Source organism: Acomys minous, assembly GCF_964271855.1.
Source record: "Acomys minous genome assembly, chromosome: 16".
NCBI classification, from domain to species: domain Eukaryota; kingdom Metazoa; phylum Chordata; class Mammalia; order Rodentia; family Muridae; genus Acomys; species Acomys minous.
This window is the reverse complement of record NC_140498.1, coordinates 63376644-63402394: the sequence shown is the minus strand read 5'-3', so window position 1 is coordinate 63402394 and position 25751 is coordinate 63376644. Positions and strand designations below refer to the sequence as shown.

The window sequence follows — 25751 nt, the reverse complement described above, 5'->3', positions numbered from 1 at the left end:
ATTTGAGGCATGCTTGGTCTAAAGAGGCATCTTCTGATCTTGTTTTATGAGACTCAGACTTAGAATGTGTAGAGCCCTCTCGTGAAGGTAGAGATGGAGATGAAGAATGTCTGAGGTGGTCTCTATGAGAGGTACAAGATATGAAGCTCAATTCTGATGATGTTTGCGTTGGGACACTCCTTTGAGGAGGAGAGGTAGAACTTGAGTCATTTTGGACATACTTGGAAGATGGGAGCCTACTTTTGCCAAAATGAATAGATTTTAAACCATCAAGTTCTAAAAGGGAATCTCTGATATCCCCTCCAGGAAGTGGGACACACCTCAATATCCTTTTGTTACACTTTGAAGCTCTGGGCCTTGTTTGGGCATAAGGAGACTCTCTCCTGCAGCAGTCATGGGGAGTGATAGGGAAAAAGTCTCCCTGTGCACCAGTGAACTCTGTTGAAAAGGAAGTTCCCACAGTCTCTTGGGCAGATGCCATAGGTTTTACAGGCCCTTGGGCTGGTTTAGAAAGTGCCAGTGTTTCCTGTAGGGTTGTTGGTGCTCCCAGAATCCCTTGGCCAAATGTTAAAGGGCCTAGAGCATTTTCAAAAGATTTAAAATGTCTCAGAAGTTCTGGCACATATGCCAAAGTGTCTGGAGCCCCTGACACAGATGCTGAAGTCTTACAAGTCTCTTGCATAGATGACAAACGTCCTGATGTCTCTGGAGTAAGTGTTAAAGGTTGGTGAGTCTTCCCTGAAGGAGGTGAAAGTCCAATAGAATCTTGGGCAGATGGGGAATGGGGCTGAAATTGGAGTGCACCTTGCACAGCTGAAGAAGTTTCTACAGTGCGCTGGGCAGAAGGTGATGTTTCTAGAATGACTTGGGAAGATGGCAGAGTTCCCAGTATCCTCTGGGGAGGGACAGGGAGTCTAACTCCTTGGAGAATTGGCAGTGGTGCTGTAGACCCTTGCTTATCCAGGCCTACGACTTTGTGAGAAGATATGGAAGATGTTGGGGCCCCTTGAGCAAACATTGACTGTCCTACAGACTGTTGAGCTGATGTCAGTAGTCCCAAAGCTCCTTGGGTAGATAATGCATTAGCATCATAGCACTCCTGAGGTGGAGACTGACCTAGAGTCACGTGTGCTGATTCAGACATACTCTGCCACCCTTGCTGTGGAAGGGAATGAGTACCTGGGACAGATAGGGCAGGTGGCAGAGATCCTTGGGAAGATGTAGAATGTTCCAGGGAAATTTGGGCAGTTTCTGAAGGTTTTAGAGACTTCTGTGAAGATAGGGAAATTCCCAAGTTATTTTGGGAGGACAAAGAAGAGACTTTAGCATCATGGTGTACAGAAGTAAAAAATCCTGGAGATTCTGAGGCAGATAGCAAATTGGCTACAGACCATGAGGTAGATGGAGCAGTTTTGAAATCTCCTTGGGTAGATGGCAGCAATTTTATTTCCTCCTGAGAAAATTGGGAAGATGGCTGAGTTCCAAGGCATGGAATCCAGAGTCCCAGATCTTGCCCAAGCAGCAAAGGTTTTTTGTTTTCCTGGGTAGCGTGTAAAAATTTCACATCCCCTTGGGAAGACGTGGCTGTTTCTAGGACACCCTTTGACACGGGAGGTTTCAGAGGCAATGGAACAGGTCGAGGTGCACCTAAATCCACTTGGGCACATGGAGAAGATCCTAGGGTCGCTGGGGTAGATGGCGCAATTCCAAAATCCCGTGGTGGTGAAGGGTTGGATATTCCAAGGCTGCCACCTGTACATGTGGAGAGGTCCACAGTCCCCTGTGGAGGCAGGCAAGGACCGCCAGCTTCCTGTACAGATAACAAAGGTACTGGATTCTCTTGAAGAGATAAGTGAATTACCAAATGCCTTAAGGCAGATGGTATAGATTCAAGAGTCCCTGGTATGGATAAAGAAATGACTATGTGCTCTTTTGATGAAAGCATAGATCCTGAAGAATCCGAAGCAGATGGATGTGTTTGCTGAACCCTTTGGGAAGACTGCAACGACTCAAGAGGTCCCTGTGAGGAAACAGAAGATCCCAGAATTCCTTGTCCAGATAAAGAAATAACCATGTGCTCTTTTGAAGAAGGCATATATCCTGAAGAGTCTGAAGCAGGAGGATTCATTTGTTGACCTCTTGGGGCCGACTGCAAAGACTCAAGAGGTCCCTGGCAAGAAGGAGAAGGCCCTAGAGTGCCGTGTGCAGGCGTGGGAAGAACAAAGTTCACTTGCTTGGAAAACAAAGGTTCCACAGTGCTTTGGGAAGAATGTAGTGGATTCAAGTTTGCTTTGGTAGCTATGAAAAGTTCCCGAGGTACTTTCTCAGATCTCACATGTCCTGGGGTAGCTGTAGAACTTTTTCTTATGCCTGGTTCAGATGATGGATATCCAGGCAACTGCCGAGGAGACATAGAAGGCTCTACAGACCTTTGTGAAGTTAGAGAAATTCTTGGCGACCCTTGAACAGATTTCAAAGGTCCTCCCATGTTTTGGTCATGGTGGGTGTATCCCTTAGGCACTGGGGTAGATAAAGAGTGTGCTCCTGTGCTTTGTGCAGAAGTAGACTGTGTGCCTGTACCTTGTGTGTGTGAGGGAGGGTTTAAAATCCATGGGGAAAATGGAGACTGTCTGAGAGTGCTTTTGGTAGATGTGGACAGTCCCATAGACCCTTGTGTAGATAGGCAGGGACTCACAGCTCCTTGAGCAGAACGAGAAGTTGCTTGATTCCCTTGTCCCAAGGTACCAATTCCCAGAGGCTCTGAACCACAAGGTAGATATGCTGAAGTCCCTACTGGGAGTGGGGACATTTCCAGATTTTCTTGTACAGGTAGCAATTGTGCCTGATTCCTCCGTAAATTTAGGATATAAGAAGAAGAAGACAAGGAATCTAGGCACCCTGTGGAAGATCCAGAGGGATCCAGAGACCTCTGAGCAGATGTAGTAAGTTCCAAAGGACAATGAGCAGAGATCAAGGGTTCTGGATCACCTGGAGCATGTGCTGAACGTCTCCTAGGCACTCTGTCCAATAGTGAAGGCTCTGCAGGACATGAGGCAGATGGAGAACTTTTCATAGACCCTCTGACATGCGACAAATGTATAAGATTCTTTTGGGAAAGTTGAGATGTTCCCAGATCACCAGAGGAAGGATACCAAGGATCACCATTATCTTGTGAAGATGAAATAGAACACAGAGTCCCTTGTGCGCATATTGAAAGCTTGGGAGGCCCACCAGCATGTAGTAAATGTTCTGGATACCCTGCATTAAATGAGGTAGTTTCCTTGGATCCTGCGACACATGGTGTAGATGTTCCAGTACCTGGAGGAAATTGTACAGACCCTGGAGTGTAATGTTCATATTGGGAAGAATCCAAAAACACTGGGAGAGACGATGGATGTTGGAGGGAACTTCGGGCTGACTGAGAAGTTCTTTGAGGCATCTGAGAATAACTATGTGTCATTTCTCCTCCATGTGAGAGTGGTGCTGATGCTAGAGCCCCATGCGGAGACACAGATAGTCCCGTAGGCTTTGGGGGGGAAAGAGAATATTCCACAGGCCCTTTTGTAGATAAGGAAATTCCCAGAGGACTTCTATCAGAGAACAAAGATCCTATTGGATCCTTGGTATTTTGGGTAGAACCCAGAGGACCTGGAGGTGATGGCAAAGGTCCTACACTCCGTTTTTTAGATGTGGACTTTACTACTGTAGTTTGTGCAGATAAGAAATGCCCCCCAGTGTGTGGGACAGATGGTGAATATGCTATAGTCTCTTGTGAGGACTTGGGCATGTTTGGAGTCCCTTCTGCTGATAGGTAAGTTTGCACCGCCCATTGATCAGATAGAGAAGATGATGGAGCCCCTTTAGCAGATACAGGAAGACCCAGATGTCCTGGAACAGATTTAAAATTTCCTGCAGTGCCTTGAATGGGTGGGGAATCTTCTACAGGACCCTCAAAAGATGCAAAATGTTTAGTACTGCTCATGAAAGGTTTGTATGTTTCTCGAAATGTTTCAGAAGGGGCTGAAGACTGTAGAGCCCATTCAGGAGATTGTGATGAATTTGGCTTTGACTGGGAGGACATGAAAAGTTTTAGAGGCCCCTTGGTTGATTGCAAGGATGCTAGACACTCTTGGACTGGTGGAAAAGATTGCGTTCCTTCCAGGATAAATGAATGTCCCCCAGTCTCCTGGTGTGATGGTTGCAAAAATCCTATGGTCCGTGGAACAGGTTGAGAAGATTGCACATCCTTTCCCATACATGGGAAATGCTGCAAGGTACTCTGGATTTGTTTGTTTTGTTCTAAATCCTTTGTGAAACATGATGACTGTTGTAGGGGGGTTTGGAGAAATGACAAAGACCTTTGCACAGGCAAAGTGTCCTCTGCATCTGTGAAAAGTTCCTTAGGCCTTTGAGAAGATAAAAGAGGTCCTAGAACCCCTGAGGTAGATAGAGGATGTTCCTGAACACCTGCTACAGATGGTGAATGTTCTACCTCCCCTGGTAAAGAAAAGAAATACTGCTGAGGTGTTTGGGAAGAGATGAAAGGTCCAATAGCTCTTAGGGAAGGTAGTGAATGTTGAGCAGATGGAGAAAATCTCAAGGCCTTCTGGGAAGAAGTTAGAAGTTTAGAAGCCTTTTGAGAAGGTGGAACAGTTCCAACAGTTCCTTGTTCAGATGTGGACAATTTTAGAGACCCTTGGGCACATAAGGAAGGTCCCAGAGCCCCTTGGATAGATGACCAAGGTTCTTGAGTGCCTTGTGCAGATAAGGAAATTCCCAGAGGCTTTGGATCAGAAGACAAACATCCTAAAAGCACCTGGGTATTTTGTGTAGACCCCTGGGATCCTGGAGTTGATGACAAAGGCTGCACAGGTGGTTCTGCATGTTTGGCTTTTCCCAGGCTTTCTTCTACAGAGAAGAAATGCCCCACAGGGTCTGTGACAGGTAGTGAATATGCTCTATACTCTTGTGAAGATTTGGTCAATTTTGGAGTTCCTTCTTCTGATAGGTAAGGCCCCACAGTCCCTTGATCAGAGTGAGAAATTGATGGAGTCCCTTGTACTGATGGAAAGTGATCCACATGTCCTGCAGCAGCTGTTGAAGAACCTGCAGCCTCTCTGGTAGATGGAGAATTTACATACGTTTCTGGAACTGCAGGGTACGCTGCTGAGGGTTGTGGAGCACGTTCAGCAGATCGTGATGGATAGAGCATCGTCTGGGAAGGCCTCAGAGCACCCTGGGCTGATCGCAGAGGTGCTAGACACCCCTGGCCACATGGAAAGGATTGTGCAGCTCCTTGGACAGAATACGAATGTCCTACTGGTTTTGGAGGTGATGATGGCGAAGCACCTATAGTCCCTGGAGTAGAGTGAGAAGATTCCACATCTTCCCACACACTTGGAAAATGGCACATGGTACTCTGGGTTTGCTTGTATTGTCTAGAAACAGTTGTGGAATATGCTGAATGTCCTAGAGTTTTTTGGATGGATGATAAAGAACTTTTCACAGAGAACGTTCTCTCTTCATCTCCGCTTAGTCCCTTAGACCTTTGAACAGACAGCGAACGTCCTAGATCCCCCGAGGTAGATAGAGGATGCGTGTTAGCATCTGGTGCAGGTGGTGGGTGTTTTTCACTCTCTGTTGAAGACAAGAAAGAATCGGTAGAATTCTGGCAAGAGAAAAAATGTCCAGTAGCCCTTGGGGAAGATAGCGAATGTTGTACAGTATGTTGAGTAGATGGGGAAACTCTTGGAGCCTTCTGGGAAGAAGTTCGATTTTTAGAAGCCATTTCAGAAGATGGCACAGTTCTCGCCATTCCTTCTTGAGGTGTGGACAGTTTTAGACATAAGGAAGGTCCCAGAGCCCCCTGGGTGAATGACAAAGGTCCAAGAGTTCCTTGTGCAGATAAGGAAATTGCCAAAGGCCTCGCATCAGAAGGAAAAGATTTTAAAAGCACCTGGGTAGTTTCCGTAGACCCTTGAGGTCCTGAAGTTGATGGCAAAGGCCCCACAGACTGTTCTGCAGGTGTGGACTGTCCCAGTGTGGCTTGTGCAGATGAGAAATGCTCCCCACTGCCCTGTGATGCTGGAGAGTAGCCTTCAGTTCCTTGTGCATGTAGGGACATTTTCAGAGCTCCTTCTGCTGACTGGCAGGTTCCTGCATCCCCTGCATCTGACTGAGAAAATTGTGGAGTTCCTTGTGCTGATGCAGAAAGATCCACATGCCCTGAAGCAGGTAGAGAAGTTCTTGCAGTGCTTAGGGTAGAATAAACATTTTCATATGAATCTGGAACTGCTTGGTAAGCTTCTAAAGGTCGTGGAGCATGGTCAGCAGATTGTGGTGTATGCAATATTGTTTGGGCCGGTTGCAGAGGTGCTAGACGTCCCTGGGCAAGTGAATAAGGTCGTGCCGTTGCTTGGATAGGTGATGAATGTCCACCGAGTTCAATTGTCCCTGGAGTGGATTGAGAAGATTCCACATCCTCTCCCACACTTGGAAAATGGCACAAGGTACTCTGGATTTGTCTGTATTGTCTAGGAACATTTGTGACAGATGATGATTGTCCTAGAGTGTTTTGAATGGATGATAAAGAACTTTGCACAGACAATGTTCTCTCTTCATCTCTGGTGAGTACCTCGGGTCCTTGAGTGGATAGCAAAGGACCTAGAAGCCCTGAGACAGAGAGAGGATGTTTCTCTGTACCTGGTGCAGAAGGTGAATGTTTTGCAGCCCCTGGTGAAGAAAGGGAAGTTTCTTGAGATGTCTGGTGAGAGATGAAAGATCCAGGAGCCCTTGGGGAAGATGGTGAATGTTGTACATTATGTTGAGCTGAAGAACTTAGGTGTTTAGAAGCCTTTGGAGCAGATGGCACAGTTCCTACCGTCCCTTGCTCAGGTGTGGACAGTTTTAGAGATCCTTGGGCACATAATGAAGGTCCCAGAGCCCCTTGGGCAGATGATAAAGGTCCTACAGTTCCCTGTGCAGATAAGGAAATTTTCAGAGGCCTTGGCTCAGATGACAAAGATCCTAAAATCATCTGGGTACTTTGGGTAGATGCCTGAGGTTCTTGCATTGAGGGCAAAGGTCCCACATTCTGTTCTGCAGATGTGGAACTTCCCAGTGTAGCTTGTGCAGATAAGAAATGCCCCCCACTGCCCTGGGCATATGGTGAATGTCCTATACTCCCTTGTGCATATCTGGAAATTTTCTGAGTCCCTTCTGCTGATGGGCAAGGACCCACAGCCCCTTGATCAGACTGAGATATTGATGGAGTCTCTTGTGCTGATGTAGAATTATCCAGATGCCCTGCAGCAGATGGAGAAGTACCTGCAGCTCCTCTGGTAGATTGGGAAATTACATACGCTTCTGGAACTGCAGGGTAAGCTGCTGAAGGCTGTGGAGCACGTTCAGCAGATCGTGATGGATGCAGCATTGTCTGGGATGATGTGGAAAGTTTCAGAGGCCTCTGGGCTGATTGCAGAGGTGCTAGAACACCTTGGCCAGGTGAAAAAGTTTGTGCAGTTCCTTGACTAGAAGACGAATGTCTTTGAGGCTCTCGGGGTGATGATGGCAAACCTCCTAGAGACCCTGATGATTGCAGGTGTGCCTGAGCACCTGGTGCAGATGGTGAATATTTTGCATCTCTTAATGTGGACGAGAGAGTTTCTTGAGATTTCTGGCTAGATATGAAGGGTTCAGGACCACTTGGAAAAGATGTTGAATGTTGTACAGTGTGTTGGGTAGACGGAGAAAATCTCAGAGTCTCCTGGGAAGAAGTCTGATATTCTGATGCCTTTTGAGCATAAGACAGAGTTTCTGTAGTTCCCTGTTCAGGTGTGGTCACATTTAGAGACCCGTGGACAGATAAAGAAGGCCCTTGAGCGCCTTTATCAGTTCCCTGATCAGGTGTGGTCACATCTAGAGACCCGTGGACAGATAAAGAAGGCCCCTGAGGACCTTTTTCAGATGGCCAAGACTCAAAAGTTCCTTCCGCAGATAAGGAAATGGACAGATACCCTTGGGAAGATGAGAAAAGGTCTAAGTTTTGCTGGGCAGTTTCCTTTGTAGAAGCCAAACGTTCCTCAGTTTCCTGTGGGGTTATGGGCTCTCCCAAAGTGGCTTCTGCATAAAGGGAAACCTGTCCAGGCATCTGAGTAGATAGTGAAGGTTCTAGGGAACCTTGTGCTGATGCTTTCAATTCTAGTGTTGCTTTTGAATATAGGCAAGTTTCCACATCTTTTTGCAAAGGTGTGGGAGGGGCTGGGCTTATGTGTTGTCGTGAGTAAAGACCAACAGGCTTTAGGGAATGTGGCAATGTTCCCAGGGTCTTTGGGGCACATGGAGAAACCCCCAAAGTATCTGAGACAGAAGAAAACTGATTGGGCGTGCACTGGGCACACTTGGATGCTCCAAGAAGCTCTTGGGAAGATGATGAATGTTGTAGAGACTGTTCGTTATACGAGGAAGGGCCCAGAGTTCCCTGGGCAGATATGTAAAGTTTGGTAGATAACAAATGTGCTAGATCTCTTGATGTTGATAAAGAAGGTTCCTGACATCCTTGGTCATATCCTGAATTTCCTGAGGGAAATGGCACAGGGCCTGGAGTCCCTTTGACCGATGGTGAAGTATCCTGAGATTCTACCAGGCATGGCAAGTGACCTAGCTTTCTTTGGAAAGATGCTGACTGTTCTAGAGACCCTGGGGTAGATAACAATGGACCCAGAGTTCCCTGGACAGATATAGAATGTTCCAGAGGCATTTGATTACATGCCAGAGTTGGTAGAGCCCTTGGAGTAGTTTGGGGATGTTTCTGAGCACTTAGTACAGATGATGTTTTCAAAGCCGCTGGTGAAGATAAGAAAGGGTTATTTATTCTCTGGGTAGAGGAAGAAAGTCTCTGAGCCTCTGTAGCAGATGATGGCTGTTTCACAGTACTTTGCATAGGTAGAGATTGTGAAGAAGTCTTCTGAAAAGAATTGAAATTCTTCGTACATCCTTGATCAGGTGGTAAATTTTCTAGAGTCCCAGTTTCAGATATGGGCAGTTCCAGGGCCACTCTAGGAGACAGGGAATGTTTCTTAGCCTCTTCAGTAGATGACAACATTCCCGGCTCCTTATGAGCACATGGAGTGGATCCTTCAACCCCCATGGTACATGGTGATGGTCCTAAAGTCTCCTGCGCCGATATATTCTGTCCCTGAGTAATTGCTTTTGATTGAGATGTTGTCCCTTTCCCTTGGACAGATACTACATGTTCTAGTGTCCCTCGTGCCGATGGCATTTTAAGAGTCCTTTGTAAAGGTAGGATAGGTCCCACCAACTCTTGATTAGTTAGAGAAGTTGCTGAAGTCCCTTGTGGTAATGAAGAATGTTCCAGAAGCGGTGAAGCAGATGAAGTTATTGTGCTCCCTGAAACAGATAAAGATTCCACAGTCTCTACCACAGGTGTTAAATGCTCATGAAACTTCTGGGAAGACTGGTGAGTTCTCACAATACCATGGGGAGATTTAGAACATTCTAGAGACTCTTGGATAGATGCTGAAGGGCCCGGTATCCCTTGAATCAGTGTGGAAAGTTTCAGAGGTCCTTGGGCAGAAATCAAAGGTGGCAGATCCCCTGGGCTTGACTGAGAAGTTTTCTGAGCACTGGAGACTAATGATAATTTCTCTGTACACCTTAGGGGTGGAGGCAATGTTCTTGTATTTGGTGCAGTTGATGTTTTCAAAGCCCCTGGGGAAGATAAAGGGTTATTTATTCTCTGGGTAGAGGAAGAAAGGCTTTGAGCCTCAATAGCAGATGATGGCTGTTTCACGGTACTTTGTATAGGTAGAGATTGTGAAGAAGTCTTCTGAAAAGAATTGAAATTGTTCGTACATCCTTGATCAGATGGTAAATTTTCTAGAGTCCCAGTTTCAGATATGGGCAGTTCCAGGGCCACTCTAGGAGACAGGGAATGTTTCTTAGCCTCTTCAGTAGATGACAACATTCCCGGCTTCTTATGAGCACATGGAGTGGATCCTTCAACCCCCATGGTACATGGTGATGGTCCTAACGTCTCCTGTGCCGATATGTTCTGTCCCTGAGTAATTGCTTTTGATTGAGATGTTGTCCCTTTCCCTTGGACAGATACTACATGTTCTAGTGGCCCTTGAGCCGATGACATTTTAAGAGTCCTTTGTAAAGGTAGGATAGGTCCCACCAACTCTTGATTAGTTAGAGAAGTTGCTGAAGTCCCTTGTGGTAATGAAGAATGTTCCAGAGGCGGTGAAGCAGATGAAGTTATTGTGCTCCCTGAAACAGATAAAGATTCCACAGTCTCTACCACAGGCGTTAAATGCTCATGAAACTTCTGGGAAGACTGGTGAGTTCTCACAATACCATGGGGAGATTTAGAACATTCTAGAGACTCTTGGATAGATGCTGAAGGATCCGGTATCCCTTGAGTCAGTGTGGAAAGTTTCAGAGGTCCTTGGGCAGAAATCAAAGGTGGTAGATCCCCTGGGCTTGACTGAGAAGTTTCCTGAGCACTGGAGACTAATGATAATTTCTCTGTACACCTTAGTGGTAAAGGCAATGTTCTTGTATTTGGTGGCGCTGATGGAGAATATTCTACTGTCTGTTCTATAGTTGACAAATATCCCAGTTCCCTCTGGGAAGAATTGGATGGTCCCAGAATCCCTGGGGATAATGTAGAAGAAAGCTCTCCGGACTCTAGCGTGGAGGGCAAAGGACACAGAGTGTCACAGGCCGATATGGAAGAGTTCAGACACTGTTTTGTAGTTGGCAAAGTGTCTTGAGGCCCTGGACTATCTACAAAAGGTTTCTGAGCACCTGTTGCAGATGCTAGATGTTTCATATTTTCTAAGGGAGATAACAAAGATTTTTCAGTTCCCTGTTTAGAATAGGAAGGCCCCAAAGCATCTGGGACATGTCCGTGTACATGATCTTCCGCAGACACAGAAGGTTTACTAGCTTCCTGGGTACATGTTGGAAGTGCCATGGCCCCTTGGGCAAATGGAAAGGTTTCAAGAGCCCCTTGTGCACATTTGCTCATTCCCAGAGCCTTTTGATCGGAGGGAGAATATATGAGATCTTCGGGGAGAGAGGGGGAAAGCCCCACCTTGATCTGATGGTAATGTTTAGATGCTGAAGACCCAGAAGATTGCAACTGTGCTTTAGACCCTGATGCAGATGTAGACAGCTCTATATTATCTTTCCCAGAAAGGGAGGGGACCCTTGCCTCTACTGTAGATTCTACTAGTCCTGCAGAACTTTTGGCTGATTTAGAAGGCCCCAAAGTCCCTTGTTCAGATACAAAAGACTCTACTACCTCTTGAGCACAAGGCAAAGGGGCTGGAGTCTGGATTTGTAGTGAGGAATGTCCCAAGGGCACTGGAGCAAATGAAGAAATGTTTGTAGGTCCTAGTGTAGACGGAGGAGATCCCAAAGCCTTCCTTCCAGCTGGCAGATTACCAAGAGCATTTTTGTCAGGTTGGGGCTGTGAGGTAGATGGAGAAGGTTCCTGCACGTCTGGTGCCAAGGGGGAATCTTTTACACCTTCTCTGGGACATAGCCAAGACCTTTGAGATCCTTGGCCAAATGAGGATGATCCCAGAGCCTCTGTGACAAAAAGGGATTGTGGAGCAGAAGGAGAAGTTCCTTTGGCTACTGTGTCAGGTAGAGAAGTTTCTCTATCCTTTCCCACATACGAGGAATGTCCAGGCTTCCTGTGTTTTGACTCTGATGGTTCCTCTGAGGAAGATACCAAAAGTCCTAGAGCCCCTTGGGTAGATGGTGAGGGATCCAGCATTCTCTGTTCTGGTATGGGTAATTGAAAGGGCCTTTCAGCAGTTTGTAAATGATCTTGAGTTTTTGGGATAAATGGACCAGGTTGCAAAGTGCCTGGTGCACTTGTTGAATTTCCTGAAGCCTCTGATGGTGGCCATGGTCTTTGCGTGCCAGGGTCAGGGAAGGAAGGTCCCAGAGCCCCTGAGGCAGATGATGAATCTTGGTGAGGACCTTGGCTCAATGGAGAAGGCCTTGAAAGCTGTAAAGAAGGAAGAGCTTTCCTAGGCATTTTAGGAGATGACACATTTCCTACTCTCCGTTTTGTGGATGTGGACAATTTCACAGACCCTTGTGTAGAATGGGAAGGTTTCACTCCTCCTCGGGGAGATGACAATGACTCCATAATCCCTTGTCCAGATAAGGAATTTTTCAAGGAAGTTTGGGCAAAGGACATAGATTCTGGAATTCTTCTTGCAGAGGGAGAAGGTTCCACAACCATGTCTTCAGCACCTTGTGAATGTTCTGGCATCTTGTTTGCTAAGGAGGAAAGTCTCATATTCCCTGGAGAAGATGACAAAGTCATGGGAGTCCCAGAAGTACTTGGATTTGAGATTGCAGATTGCAGAGCAATGTGTGAAAGTGTCCACGTTCTGGGTCTCTTCTGGCCAGATTGGCAAGGTTCTAGATACCTTAGTGAAGGTGTTAAAGATTCGGGGGCTTTTTGGACAGATAGTGAACGACCCAGAGATCTCAGTGCAGATATGGGAAGTTGTTCTGGCTTTTTGGCACATAGGGTATCTTGCAGAGCCCTTGCAGCAGATAAAGAGGACTGCAGACCACCTGGGGCACGAGGACTTTCTACAGCCTTAGAGTTAGATGGCAAATTTTGAAGAGCGCCTTGGGCAGGAGGGAAATGTTTATGAGCCCCCTGACCAGCTGGGGAATGTTTAAGAGCCCCTACACTAGGTGGAAACGGTTGTAAAGCAGCTTGAGCACATTGAAAATGTCCTAATGTTCCTTGGGAAGAAACAGGGTTTATCAGAGGCACTCCAGTGGATTGCAAAGGTCGTGCAGTCACTTGTACTAATGCGGGCAGTTCCGGAGCTCTTTGGGCAGACTGGGAGAGTTCCACAGCCTTTTGAGCAGATGGCAAATGTCTGAGACGTCCTTGTTCAGTTGAGGAAGTTGCTACAGGACCCTGGACAGATAGCATATGTCCTGGAAATGCTGAGATGTTTGTGAAATGTCCTACAGATCCCAGGACATGTGCATATGTCCCCATATCCATTTGGCCAGATGACATTTGTCCTAGGATCCCCTGGGAAGACAGGGAAGGTGCTATAGCACCTGGAGCAGGGAGAGAATGCCCAACAGTTGCCTGTGTATATCTGGACCATTCTGGAGCCTGTTGTTCTGACAGGGCATGTCCTGCTGCCCCCTGGGCAGACCCCAGTGCTGCTACGCTACTTTCTGAGGATGGAGGAATTCTGTGGTGCCATTGGGTAGATGGCGTCAAACTGAGGTTTCTTGAGACATTTTTAGATAAGTCTAGAGCTCCACGACTGTGTGGCAAAGATGTCGAAGTCTCCGGAGGCAATGAAGGAAGGCCCTGGTGCTCTGGAGCCACTGGTGAGGGTCCAAGAGCTACAAGGGTAGAAGGAGAAATTTCCAGACCTGTTTTTGTGGGTACCAAAGGTTCTGACAATTTTGGAGCAGGTTGAGAAGATCCTACTTTGCTTGTGGAAGAGAACAAAGATCCCAGAGACCCTTGGATAACTGGTGAAACACTAGCAGTACTCTGGGCAGTTGTGGAAACACCCAGAGGCTTTTGCAAAGACACCAAAGGTCCTGGAACCCCAGGTGAGCATGAAGAAGTTTCCAGAGTTCCTTGAGCAGGGAGGGCATGTGCTAAAATCCCTGGTGACAGTGAAGAATGTTGCAGATCTCCTCGAAGATGAGGCAAATATTTCAAATGCCTTGGTAAAGATGGAAAAGATTGAACCCCTTGGGCAGAAGGCAAAGTATCTGTTGTTCCCTGAGCCAATGGGGAAGAACACAGAATTCCTGGCACAGATGATGAACGTCGTCTCAAAGACCCATGGACAGGTGATGAAGTTCCAAGATAGCCCTGCGTAGATGTTGATGGTACTGGGGAGCCTACGGAAGATGGTAAATGTCCTCCAGGAAGAAGGCAGGACACAGAGGACTTTTTAGATGCTTTGGAAGACGTGGAAGGTGTCAAGTCCTCTTGTGGCACAAGTCTTACATGTTTTTGTAGAGATGTGGGCTTTCCCTCAGATCCTTGGCCAGATAGGGAAGGGTTCTCTGCTTTTAAGTCAGATTTAGAAATTGACAAAGCACTTTGAGCACAGGGAACATGTTCTGAAGATACTGACAGAGGCACGGAAGGCCCCTGAGGCTCTGGGGCAGATAATGAGGATCCTAGAAACGTTGGGGAAGATTGAGAAGTCCCTTGAGCCTCTGGAGAAGATACGGAATGTCCAGGAGGCCCCTGATTGGATTGGTCAGGGGTGGAACATCCCAGGGACTTTTGGACAGATAGAGACGGTGGGGGACTCACTTGAGGAGTCGTCGTAGCTACTGATCTTTCCTCGGCAGCAGAAGGAGATGCACAACCCTTTTTTGTATAAGGAAGAATGCTGACACTGTCTTCCTTGGAGGGGTACACTTGGTCAGATGGATCAACTCTCAACCTCTTTCTGGTAGAAATAGGATGTCTGGACTCTACTTGGGAAGAGGGAGAATGTCTAATCTCTGCCCCCTGAGAAGGGTGCTTCACAAAACCCTTTTGCATTGTTGGGGAAGACTGTGAAGCACGATGTTCAGAATTGGTAGGCCCTGGGACCTCCTGCTTAGATGGGGAAAGGTTGGAACTTTCATGGCTCCTATGGAGTGCCTTTGCATGTATATAGCTCTTTGGGGCCTGTTGCAAAGTCAGCAGGGCCTTTTTTGCTGGTGAGGGACATTGGTAGCTCTGGCTTTCTGATAGGTACAGTGTGGAGTCCTCTTGCTTGGCGGGAACCTTGCCAGACCTCCTGCTAGAGTGGGAACGTTCAGGGTCCCTTTTCATAGCAGAACATTTGAATCTCAACTTAGGTGGAAGCCTAGATTTGAGGACACATCTTTGACTCTTTTCTGTAGATGTGGACAATCCTAGCTCCCCCTTGACAGATTGGGAAGGACAGATTGGCAAATCCCCTTGGTCAACAGGATCAGTACTTAGGCTCACTTGACCAGAAGTGGATTGCGTAGTGTCCTTTGGGGGAGAGGGGGAATATCGCTGGCTGTCTTCTTGATGGGGAGCAACTTGCTGGTTGCCCTTGGTCACCTTCAAAGGTGTTAAACTCTCCTGGGGAGAGGTGGTAAGACTTAATCCATTTGGTGGACATGAGAGATCACTGAGATCCCCTTTTTGAGAAGGCTTGGGACTTTCTGTGTCTAACGGGACACAATGGAGGCCCTCTTGATCAGAAGGGGCTTTTCTTACCTTTTTGGTTTTGAGCCTAGCCTTTAACGGCTGAGCCTTCTCTCCAGCCCCAGGATGGTCTTTTTTAAAACGCTTTTGGGGACAAGCAGAGAGAGCGGAGAAACCTTGGGTAGAGGATGAAATTTTAAAATCCCCTTGGGAATGTTGGACATGTATGATTTTACTCTCAACACAAGTGGGGGGTCTTTGGGGTGCCTGGGCAGATGTGGTATGTCTCATAGCCCCTTGAACACATTGGGTAAGTCCCAGAGCTTCTTGTCTGGTTAGGGACTGTCCTTGTGCATCTTGGGAAGAAGTAGAAGACCCCACAGCTCCTTGGCTAGATAAGGAAGGCTTTGGGGATACTTGAATATGTGGAGAAATTACCAGCCCACTTTGGACACTGGAAGAATCAGCACAAGTTGGAGCAAGCATTGGGTCATCTTCTTGCAAGTTTTCAGTGGCATCCCCAGAACAGTGTTTTGAAGGTATTTCTGGGACTCTGGTGTTTGCCTGGCCAAAGTCCATGGGGGAACCTCTTTTCTCCTCGGATATAAGCACAGAGGATAAGTCCTCTCTTTTTCTTTTTCTGGTGGCAGTTTCTAAGTCATCTGGTCTGTTTTCCCTGCTCAGTGGGTTTCCATTACCCTCAGGAACCTTGAGAGGAAGTGGACCATTCATTTCCTTAATCTTTTCCAGTTCCTTCATGGGGTCTGGAGTCTTCTTGCTGGCTGAAGCCTTTATAAGCGCTCTAAGATTTCCCAGGCTGCTTTCAGTAAGAACGGAAGGTCTCTTGAATCGCTTGTCTTCATAGGGCTTTGAGCACCTGGCCGTGTGCCGAGTGGGGCGAAGGAGCCCCAGAGATCCAAAGTCCTGGTCTTTGAACTTCCCACATTTGAGCAGGGGGTCGGACCTCGATTGGGGGACACTCAAGGGTGTCCCAGGCCGTGGGGGCTGGGTATACTGAGGCCTAAGGTCAGAAGGCAACTGGGGGACACTCAAGGGTGTCCCAGGCCGTGGGGGCTGGGTATACTGAGGCCTAAGGTCAGAAGGCAACTGGGGGACACGGAAGGGTGTCCCAGGCCGTGGAGGCTGGGTATCCTGCGGTCTAAGGTCAGAAGGGCGCTGGGGGACATGGAAGGGTGTCCCAGGCCGTGGAGGCTGGGTATCCTGCGGTCTAGGGTCAGAAGGGAGCTGGGGGACATGGAAGGGTGTCCCAGGCCGAGGAGGCTGGGTATCCTGCGGTCTAAGGTCAGAAGGTAACGTCCTGGCTGAGGCTTGCTGGCCTCTCTCTCCAGTTTGGTCCATTTCTTTGATAAAGTAATTTAGCTAGAAATAGGGAAATGGGCTACTTCCCCTCACTATGTATGTCCAAGTACTTGCCTATGGTGACTCGCAGCAGGCAGTAGGGAAATGGGCTACTGCCCATCGCTAGGGGCAGCCAAGTACTTGCCAAAGGCGAGTCAGGGCAAGCTGTAGGGAAATTGGCTACTACCCCTCCCTAGAGCCGGCTAAGTACTTTCTAATGGGGACTCAAGGCAAGCAGTAAGGAAATGGGCTAGTAGCCCTTGCTATGTGCTGGGCTAATGAACCCAGTGGTGACTCTGGGTAACCAATAGGGAAATGAGCTTTACCCCCTCGCAAGGGGCAGCTCACGTACTTGCCAATGGCGTCTTGCGGCAATCAGTAAGGAAATGGGCTACTACCCCTGGCTAGGGGCAGTAAATGTACTTGCCAATGGTGACTCTGCGGCAAGCAGTAGGGGAGTGGGCTTTTCCCCTCGCTAGGGGCAGCCAATGTATTTGCCAATGGTGAGTCGCGGCAGTAGGGAAACCGGCTTCTACTTCTCTCTAGGAGCAGCAGACAACTCCTGGCAAATAATAGAGAAACAGGTTACTACCCGTCTCTAGGGGTAACCAAGTACTTGCTAATGGTGACACGTGACAAGTAATAGGGAAACGGACTGCTCCCTCTCGCCAGGGCAAGCTGTAGGGAAATTGGCTACTACCCCTCCCTAGGGCCGGCTAAGTACTTTCCAATGGGGACTCAAGGCAAGCAGTAAGGAAATGGGCTGGTAGCCCTTGCTATGCGCTGGGCTAATGAACTTGCCAGTGGTGACTCTGGGTAACCAATAGGGAAATGAGCTTTACCCCCTCGCAAGGGGCAGCCCACGTACTTGCCAATGGCGTCTTGCGGCAATCAGTAAGGAAACGGGCTACTACCCCTGGCTAGGGGCAGTAAATGTACTTGCCAATGGTGACTCTGCGGCAAGCAGTAGGGGAGTGGGCTTTTCCCCTCGCTAGGGGCAGCCAATGTATTTGCCAATGGTGAGTCGCGGCAGTAGGGAAACCGGCTTCTACTTCTCTCTAGGAGCAGCAGACGACTCCTGGCAAATAATAGAGAAACAGGTTACTACCCCGTCTATAGGGGTAACCAGGTACTTGCCAATGGTGACACGTGACAAGTAATAGGGAATCGGACTGCTCCCTCTCGCTAGGGGTAGCCAATGTACTTGCCAATGGCAACCCGCGGGAAGCAGCAGTAAATCTGTAGTCGCTGAGAGCGCCTTTCCGTCCGGAGATTTGTGGACGCGTCCGTAGGACAAAGCACACAGAACTCCAGTGATGTTGGCTTTCTGAATCAAGCAAAGTTCCAGCAGAGAATTTGGAACGCTTGTCCTGGAACCTGCACGGGCCTATCCCGAGCTGCCTCACCTGGTGGGTCTGTATGCAGTAGCATAGGCGTCACCCAAGCTTTCTGAATGATAAGGGAATGCTGAGGACCCACTTCTTTAAGGTCAAGAGTGGGAGCTAGTCTGGAACCCATAGTCAGAGGCCATGGCAAGGGATTGTTGAAGGAGCAACGTGACTGGGAATGACAAGGGGGGCTTAGGAGACTGTCCCCTCAGGTCCTTCTTGTACCAGGGTAGGACCCGCGGTCAGGAGGCCATCATCAGTGTTACAGAGATGCCTGTTGGAGCCTCTTGACTGAATGAGAAAGGCAGACCCAACCCTGGGCTTTTCAAAGACTTGCAGTAAAGCAATCCTTGCTTATTGTGCTAGGGAAAGAATAAGTAACAGTGTTCGAAGAGAATACAGAATGGATGGAATTGATATTATAAATATTATTCTGTCTTTTACAGACAACTTAGACTTTCCTCAGTAAATTTGTGACAACTTCTGTGAATGGCTTACATCTTCCAGGATGCTACAAGACATCTCTTGTGTACTTAATAGCACTTTCTGCAATGTTATCATTATGTAAATGTTTATTTTATGTATTGTTCAGAATGTAAAGAAAAAATCTTATATTACAGATGCAAGTTGTTTTTCAAGTACTTTTATCTGTGTTTGGTTACATTCACAGACTGAGAACACAGACACAGTTAACTCTGAACGTGGCCCCTATGGCCTTAAACAATTGCTTTGTCTGTCATGGTTTGTAGATTAGGTCCCCATAACATTTCCGTATTTGGAACACATTTGGATGGTCATATAATTCTCCTGAAGTCACAGTATGGCTAATGGCTCCTGTGTGTAGCTCTGCATGGGCCATTCACTTCCATTCCAATGACAAAGCTGCAGCATAGTTGAACAGAATGATTTTTGCACCCCGTAGTCAAGTTGATTCTTTGAACGATCATGATACACTGAGAAAGTGGAAAACTGAGGATACGGATGAATATGCTATTTTACTGACAAAAAACAAAACAAAACAAAACAAAACTTGGTTTGTTTGTTGCACACTTTGCCAGTTTTCTTTGAGCTGTTTTTGTTCTTGCTGAATAAAAGGTGTTTGTTTGTTTGTTTGTTTTTGTTTTTGGTGTTATGTTTGGTTTCTGTTAAGGATTTTGGTGTCCTTTGGCTACACAGGCAATAAACCTTGCATCATTCAGAAGCATAGGGGCACTATTTTTTTCATTTAGTTATTTTCCTGAGCCTTTGCCTCAGTGATTTGGCACATGCTCTTTGTCCCTGGAGTTTCTGAATTCTTTATCAACCCCTTTCTTTGTTTAGCCCCGTTCATCCAGTAATTTCCATTTTAAAGTTATCTACCTCTAGGAAACCATTTTTTCCCTTACAAGCTGGGATAAATTCTCTTCTTGGCTAATGTTAGAGCTCACTATGCTCATCCTTAGACTAGCACATATCACAACTGCCATATACCATTTGGCTCCGTTATCTGAATTTCCTTTTGAGATTCTTGAAAAACATTGGATTTAAATGCCAGAATAATCCTGCTAGGTAGGAGGAACTTACTTCAGGGCAAAATGGACAGGAAGTCATGAATATAGATCCAGATAATATACACCTGCTGAGAATTAGCTTGGCAATTCTAATGTCATCACAAAATAGCTTTCTCAATTTCACTGGCCGTGAATATGTTTACCTCAGATAATCTATCAAAAGTAAGTTGAGTAGCAGTTTACATATACACAAATGACTGCTTTAAACATGGTAATATCTAAAAGAAATTTCAAATTTTCACTTTAACATTAAATATCTGAAGATAATTCCTTGATTTCTGATTAGCTAAGTCATATGTAAATCCTTCTGTATCGGAATGTTATACTTTTGTAGCATTTAACTCAGTGATTAATATTATTTTCTAAAACTTTTAAAATGTATTCATTTTCTTTGTCAAAATACAAAGAAATGAGTTTCAGTACAGCATTTTCATACACATGCTTTTATTTATTTATTTACTTATTTAGTGTGTGTGTGTGTATGTGTGTGTGTGTGCGCACGCATGTGCATTTGCAGGCATGCGCACGCACGTGTGCAATGAGAATGACCAATGTCTTGTCCCCTGCATGGGCCATTTCTTTCATGATTGATAAGATCACCCCATGGCATGTACAAACACCTGGACAACCAGAAAACACACAAGATCAAGCACTATAGAAAGCAAAATTATTAACTTTATATTCAGGATGAGAGACGCTTGAGGCTGGGAGTCAGTTAAAGAGATAGTGGCCTGGATATTTAATAGGGCCCCAGGGTCCTTTCCTTTCCAGTGTTGGTGCTTACCTGTGTGCCTTCCTGCTATGTCTCCTGGCAGAGGCCTCTGAGAACAAGAAGCCACCATCTCAGGGAGACTGCCTTAGTTTTTCCTTCTTACTCATGTTTGTCTAACCTCACCTCGTGTGCATGCATGCGCGCGCATGAGTGTGTGTGTGCATGTGTGTGCGTGTGTGTGTGTGTACATGTGTGTTTGTGTGTGTGCATGTGCGTGTGTGTGTATGTGTGTCTGTGTGTGCATGTGTGTGTTTGTGTGGGTGCATGTGTGTGTATGTGCGTGTGTGTGTGTGTGTGTGTGTGTGCGCGCGTGTGTGTTATGAGCATGTACATGTAGTGTCTTCTTGTATATGTAGTACACATGTGTGTGCATATAGATTTTGGGTGTCCTTGAAGACTCACACATTTCTGGTTTTGTTTTAATTTTTAATTTATTATAATTTATTCAAATTACATCTAAATTGTTTTCCCCTCACTTTTATCTTCTCGATCCCACCCTCCTCCCTCTTCTGCCCTTTCCGTCTTCCCAGACCTCTAGCAGAAGGGACCTCCTCCCCCACCATATGGCCATAGCCTATCAGGTCTTATCCAGGTAATCCTGTTTCCCCATCCTCTGTGTTCCCCGTGGACCTCCCCACCACAGAGAAGTTATCAAATCAGGGTCACCAGAATTCACGTCAGAGGCAGTTCCTGCTCTCCCCACAACCATGGATGAACATGTTATCCATTGCCAAGATCTGACCAAGGGGTCTAGGTTTACTGCATGCGTTGTCCTTGGTTGGTGCAACAGTTTGTGCAGACTCCCTGGATCCAGATCTGCCAGCTTTGATGGTCTCCCTGTGGGGCTCCTGAACCCGCTGGGTCCTTCCATCCCCCCATTCTTCCATACTGCTCTCAGAGTCCAGCAGGGAGTCCCATCATCTGTCTTGATCCCCCACTAGGTGGAGTCTTTCAGAGGACATCTATGTTGGGCTAATATCCACTTATAAGTGAGTATATACCATGCTTGTGTTTCTTCCTCGCTCAAGTTCCATCCGTTTGCCTGCAAATTTTAAATTTTCCTTGTTTTTAATAGCTGAGTAGTATGCCATTGTGTAAATGCACCGCGGTTTCTTTATCATTTATTCAGTTGAGGGGCATCTAGATTGTTTCCAGATTCTGGCTATTACAAATAAAGCTGCTATGAACATAGTTGAGCATGTGTCCTTGTAGTATGGTGGAGCATCTTTTGGCTATATACCCAGCAGTGGTATAGTTGGGTCTTGAGGTAGAGCTATTCCCAATTTTCTGAGAACATGCCAGATAAATTTCCAAAGTGGTTGTATAAGTTTGCACTCCCACCATCAATGAAGGAGTGTTCCCTTGTCTCCACATTGTGGCCAGCATGTGCTGTCACTTGAGTTTTTGATCTTTGCCATCCTGACTGTGTAAAATGGCATCTCAGAGTCATTTTGATTTGCATTTTTCTGATGAATAAGGGTGTTGAACATTTCATTAAGTGCTTCTCAGTCATTTGAGATTCCTCTGTTGACAATTCTCTGTTTAGCTCTGTACTCCATTTTTTAATTGGCTTATTTTGTAATTTTTGTTTAATTTCTTGAGTACTTTATATATTTTGGATATTAGCCCTTTGCAGATGTATGATTGGTGAAGATCTTTTCCCAATCTGTAGCCTGTCATTGTGTTCTATTGACAGTGACCTTTGCCTTACAGAAGCTTTTCAGTTTCAATAGGTCCCTTTTATTAATTGCTAATCTTAGAGCCTGAGCTTCCTGAGTTCCAATCAGGAAGTTTTCTCCTGTAACTAGTCCATGTAAATAGTCCACCAACCAGTCCAGCTGGTCAGTTATTGGGGGGCCGAGGGGGGTCGCAACCTGTAGTTAAAGATATGGGCGAGAGAGACGTAGAGCTCAAGCGAACAGTTGCTTGTCAAGAGCCGTTTATTGAGGGTAATGGCAGGCTTTTTAAAACCTGCTTTAGGGAGGGCGGGGGTACGCAAGGAGAGTAGTGGAAAAGTACAAAATCTTCTGGGCTTGAGCCCCGGGAACATTTGCAAGGGGAGGGGTCTTCCAGGTGAGACAAAGCAGGATGTCTCTGTGGTTATCTTAGGATCCGATCGCTCTCTTCTCAGGACTAAGCCTGAGGGACTCATACCTAATGAGTGGCCCAGCAGGATGTTTGCTGCAAATGCTGAATGGGTGGGGGTCGGCCTCAGGCCGTTTGGTCCCTGGCACTCCTGAGCCAATTAGTTCAAGGCTCTTCCTCACTTTGTCTTCTAATAAATTTAATTGATCTGGTGTTATGGTGAGGTCTTTGATCCCCATATATGTGAGTTTTGTGCAGGGTGATAAATAAGGATCTATTTGCATTTTTCTACATGTAGACATCCAGTTACATCAATACTATTTGTTGAAGACACTTTTTTTTTCCATTGTATGGTTTGGGTGCCTTTGTCATAAATCAAGTGTCCATAAGTGTGTGGGTTTATTTCTGGGTCTGTGATTTGATTCCATTGGTCAGCCAGTACCATGCAGTTTTTATTATTATTGCTAGGATATATAGCTTGAAGTCAGGGATGGTGACACCTCAGCAAGTTCTTTTATTGTATAGAATTGTTCTCACTACTCTGGGTTTTTTGTTTTTCCATATGAAGTTTCAAATTGTTCTTTCAAGGTCTGTTAAGAATTGTGTTAGTAGGCTGGAGAGATGGTTCAGTGGTTAAGAGTACCACCTGCTCTTCCAAAGGACCCAGGTTCAATTCTCAGCACCCACATGGCATCTCACAACTGTCTGTAACTCCAAGATCTGACACCAGCACACATAAATTAAATAAAATATTTTTTAAAAAAGAATTGTGTTGGTATTTTGCTGGGGATTACATTAAATATTTAGATTGCTTTGGGTAAGATGGGCATTTTTACTATGTTAATCCTACTGATCCATGAGTGTGGGATATCTTTAGATCTTCTGCTCTCTTCCTCAATTTCTTTCTTCAGAGACTTAAAGTTCTTATCACACAGGTCTTTGGTTTACTTGCTTAGAGTTACACCAAGATACTTTATATAATTGGCTAGTGTAAAGGGTGGTGGGCTTTCTTCTTTTTCCTCCCAGAATCCCGCTCTCTCCTTCTCGGGACCCTTAGCCACATCTGTCTCATCTGCCCTGCCCAGGTGGGATGCCTTTTACTAATTAGCATCAAAATATATCAGACCATCCTCAAACAATTCTCCTTTTCTGTCTAAATAAAAGGGGTTTTTTAAATACACAGTAAGAACAATTAGGAAAAATTATAAAAATCAATAGTTAAGACTTACACACATAATGTCTAATCAAAAGGTATTTGTCGCTTGCTCTGCCCTCTTCCCCCCTTCTCTCTCTCTTTCTACTTTCTGTCTCCTTCTCCGCCCTCCACCTCTCTCATGCTCTCTCTCTCTCCCCTTTTCTCTCTCTCTCTCCTCTCTACCTGCTCTTCTCTCTCTCCCCCCCTCTCTCTTTCCTCTTTCCTTCTCCCCCCACCCCCATGCTCCCTTAATAAACCTCATATAATTTTTTTAAAGGTATTTGTCAACTTTGAAGAAATATTATCTGTTCTATCTTGGTGAGTATAAAGTTTTGAATTAAATCAATATCTATCAAAGTTCAAATCTATCAACCTAAAAGAATCTTTCTAGACGTAAAAGTATCTTTCTTAACACCTAAACAGCTAAGCTTAATTTTAAAACTATCTGGTCTTCAACACCATCAGAGACTTGAGAAGGAATAAATTTAATTACCTGAGTAAAAGAGAAGTGCAGCTTAGCAGCTTTCAAAAATGAAAAAGTGGCAGAGACAGTTTTCTGCCTGAACAGACTCCCAAAACTCTCTATAATGTTGGAGCATCATCTTTAGCCTTCTGGCCCAGTATATCTGACAGACATAATTGTCAAGCAGGAACCATTGAGGACTTGCTTACCCTGTCTTGGCAGAGTCTGGCCGTCAGCTCTGCCTGCATCCAACCTCGCCCATTTTAGGCAGAACTCTGTCTGTGGGAGAAATGAGGACATTTTGTCCCAAGGCTGTTTGGCCACACTCGAAGCCAACTCCACAAGGAGGTTCTTCAATACTCATCATGTTTTTTTGTGGAGGCTGGGTGCTGTCAGGAGTTAACCTGTTTTATTGTCACAGAATCCTTAAAATAATTAAAAAAAAAACATTCTTAAATGCCATATTCTGTAGGTCTTTGAGGTTTTTGAAGATCATATCTATGTTGTCTTATCTATCTGTGGAATCACATCTGTTGAACCTAGCATGTATATTTCTATATTTGACATGACCATGAATTGATCAACAAGTGACCTGTATTACTTAATTATCCTAAACAGCCAACAATAACACTATCAGAGTATTAGAAGTAAACCATGTATTACTTGAGCTGTATGATGTGTACAATACCTCATACTAGAGTAGAAATATAATGGGTGAAGAATAATATTAAATTTGAATTCTATTTCAGTGTATCAAAATTAAACTTATTTTATATTGATATATAAAATTCTCTATCAGTGAATTAAAATTAATCTTATTTGTGAGTAACAATTATATATATATGTATGTATGTGTGTGTGTATATATATATATATATATTCCAAGAAAGCAACCAAAAGCTACCCAACTCCCCTTAAGGGAAATGGGGCATCTTTCTCTTAAAGTTTCTTCAAGTGGATTTTGGGTGGAGAATACCTGTAGGGGGCGCCAAATTAAAAAAAAAAAAAAAAAAGAACTGGTTAAACAAGGTAGGAACAGTATTCGTGGTCCAATCTCTAAATGTTGAAAAATTTCAGGCTTAATATTAGTCCTATGTGGGACAGTGAAATGTTGGACCAATTTGGATCCAGAGCCTTCTTTGAAACTGTCCTTTTCTCATGAGGAACAGCAACCAAAGCACTTGGGCTGGAACATGAAGGATGCAGGATGTCAGCGTCTCAGCATGCTGGAGGAATGAATCCTGTCAGGTCTGACCCAGCATCAGTGTTTGGTTCTTTTATTCTGAAAACATATAATTTCTCACAAGCATTTTACAGTCTTAAAACTATAAATGTATTAGGGGTGCAGGATGCACAGGTCTCAGCCAGTCTCAGAGCTATTCCCAAGTAGTAGGATTAGCAAGATAACTTAACTGCTTGTTCTGCAGTTTGAATTCATATAGACATAGACTCACTTAAGTTAGCAGACGCTCTTCCATTCAGGTCTGTTTTATTTTTACCGCTTTTAAAGACAAAATATAACCTCACCATTAACTATGAACAGACAATTATCACCATATTGCAATCAAAACAAGATTGTATATTCTAAATGTCCCCAAAAAACCCATTCTTACAGTGGTGGAGTGAGGGAGAAGGTACTTAGGAGTCATTGTATTGTGGGTTTTGTTTGTTTATTTGTTTTTTAGTTTTTTGTTTGTTTGTTTGTTTGGACGGGGT

At 45.5% G+C, this 25751-nt stretch overlaps 1 long non-coding RNA gene across 2 annotated transcripts in view; it reads left to right on the top strand.

Moving 5' to 3' along the window:
* Positions 1-19086, top strand: part of LOC311585641 — a 31938-nt gene extending 12852 nt beyond the window's left edge. Inside the window, exon 4 of one of the 2 annotated variants that reach the window (XR_014775284.1) lies at positions 18417-19086. This is a non-coding gene — a long non-coding RNA (uncharacterized lncRNA). Of the gene's footprint in view, positions 1-1594; positions 16838-18416 lie in introns of those variants that run through there. The other variant, XR_014775285.1, reaches the window with a different exon arrangement.
* The last annotated feature ends 6665 nt before the right edge of the window (positions 19087-25751 follow it).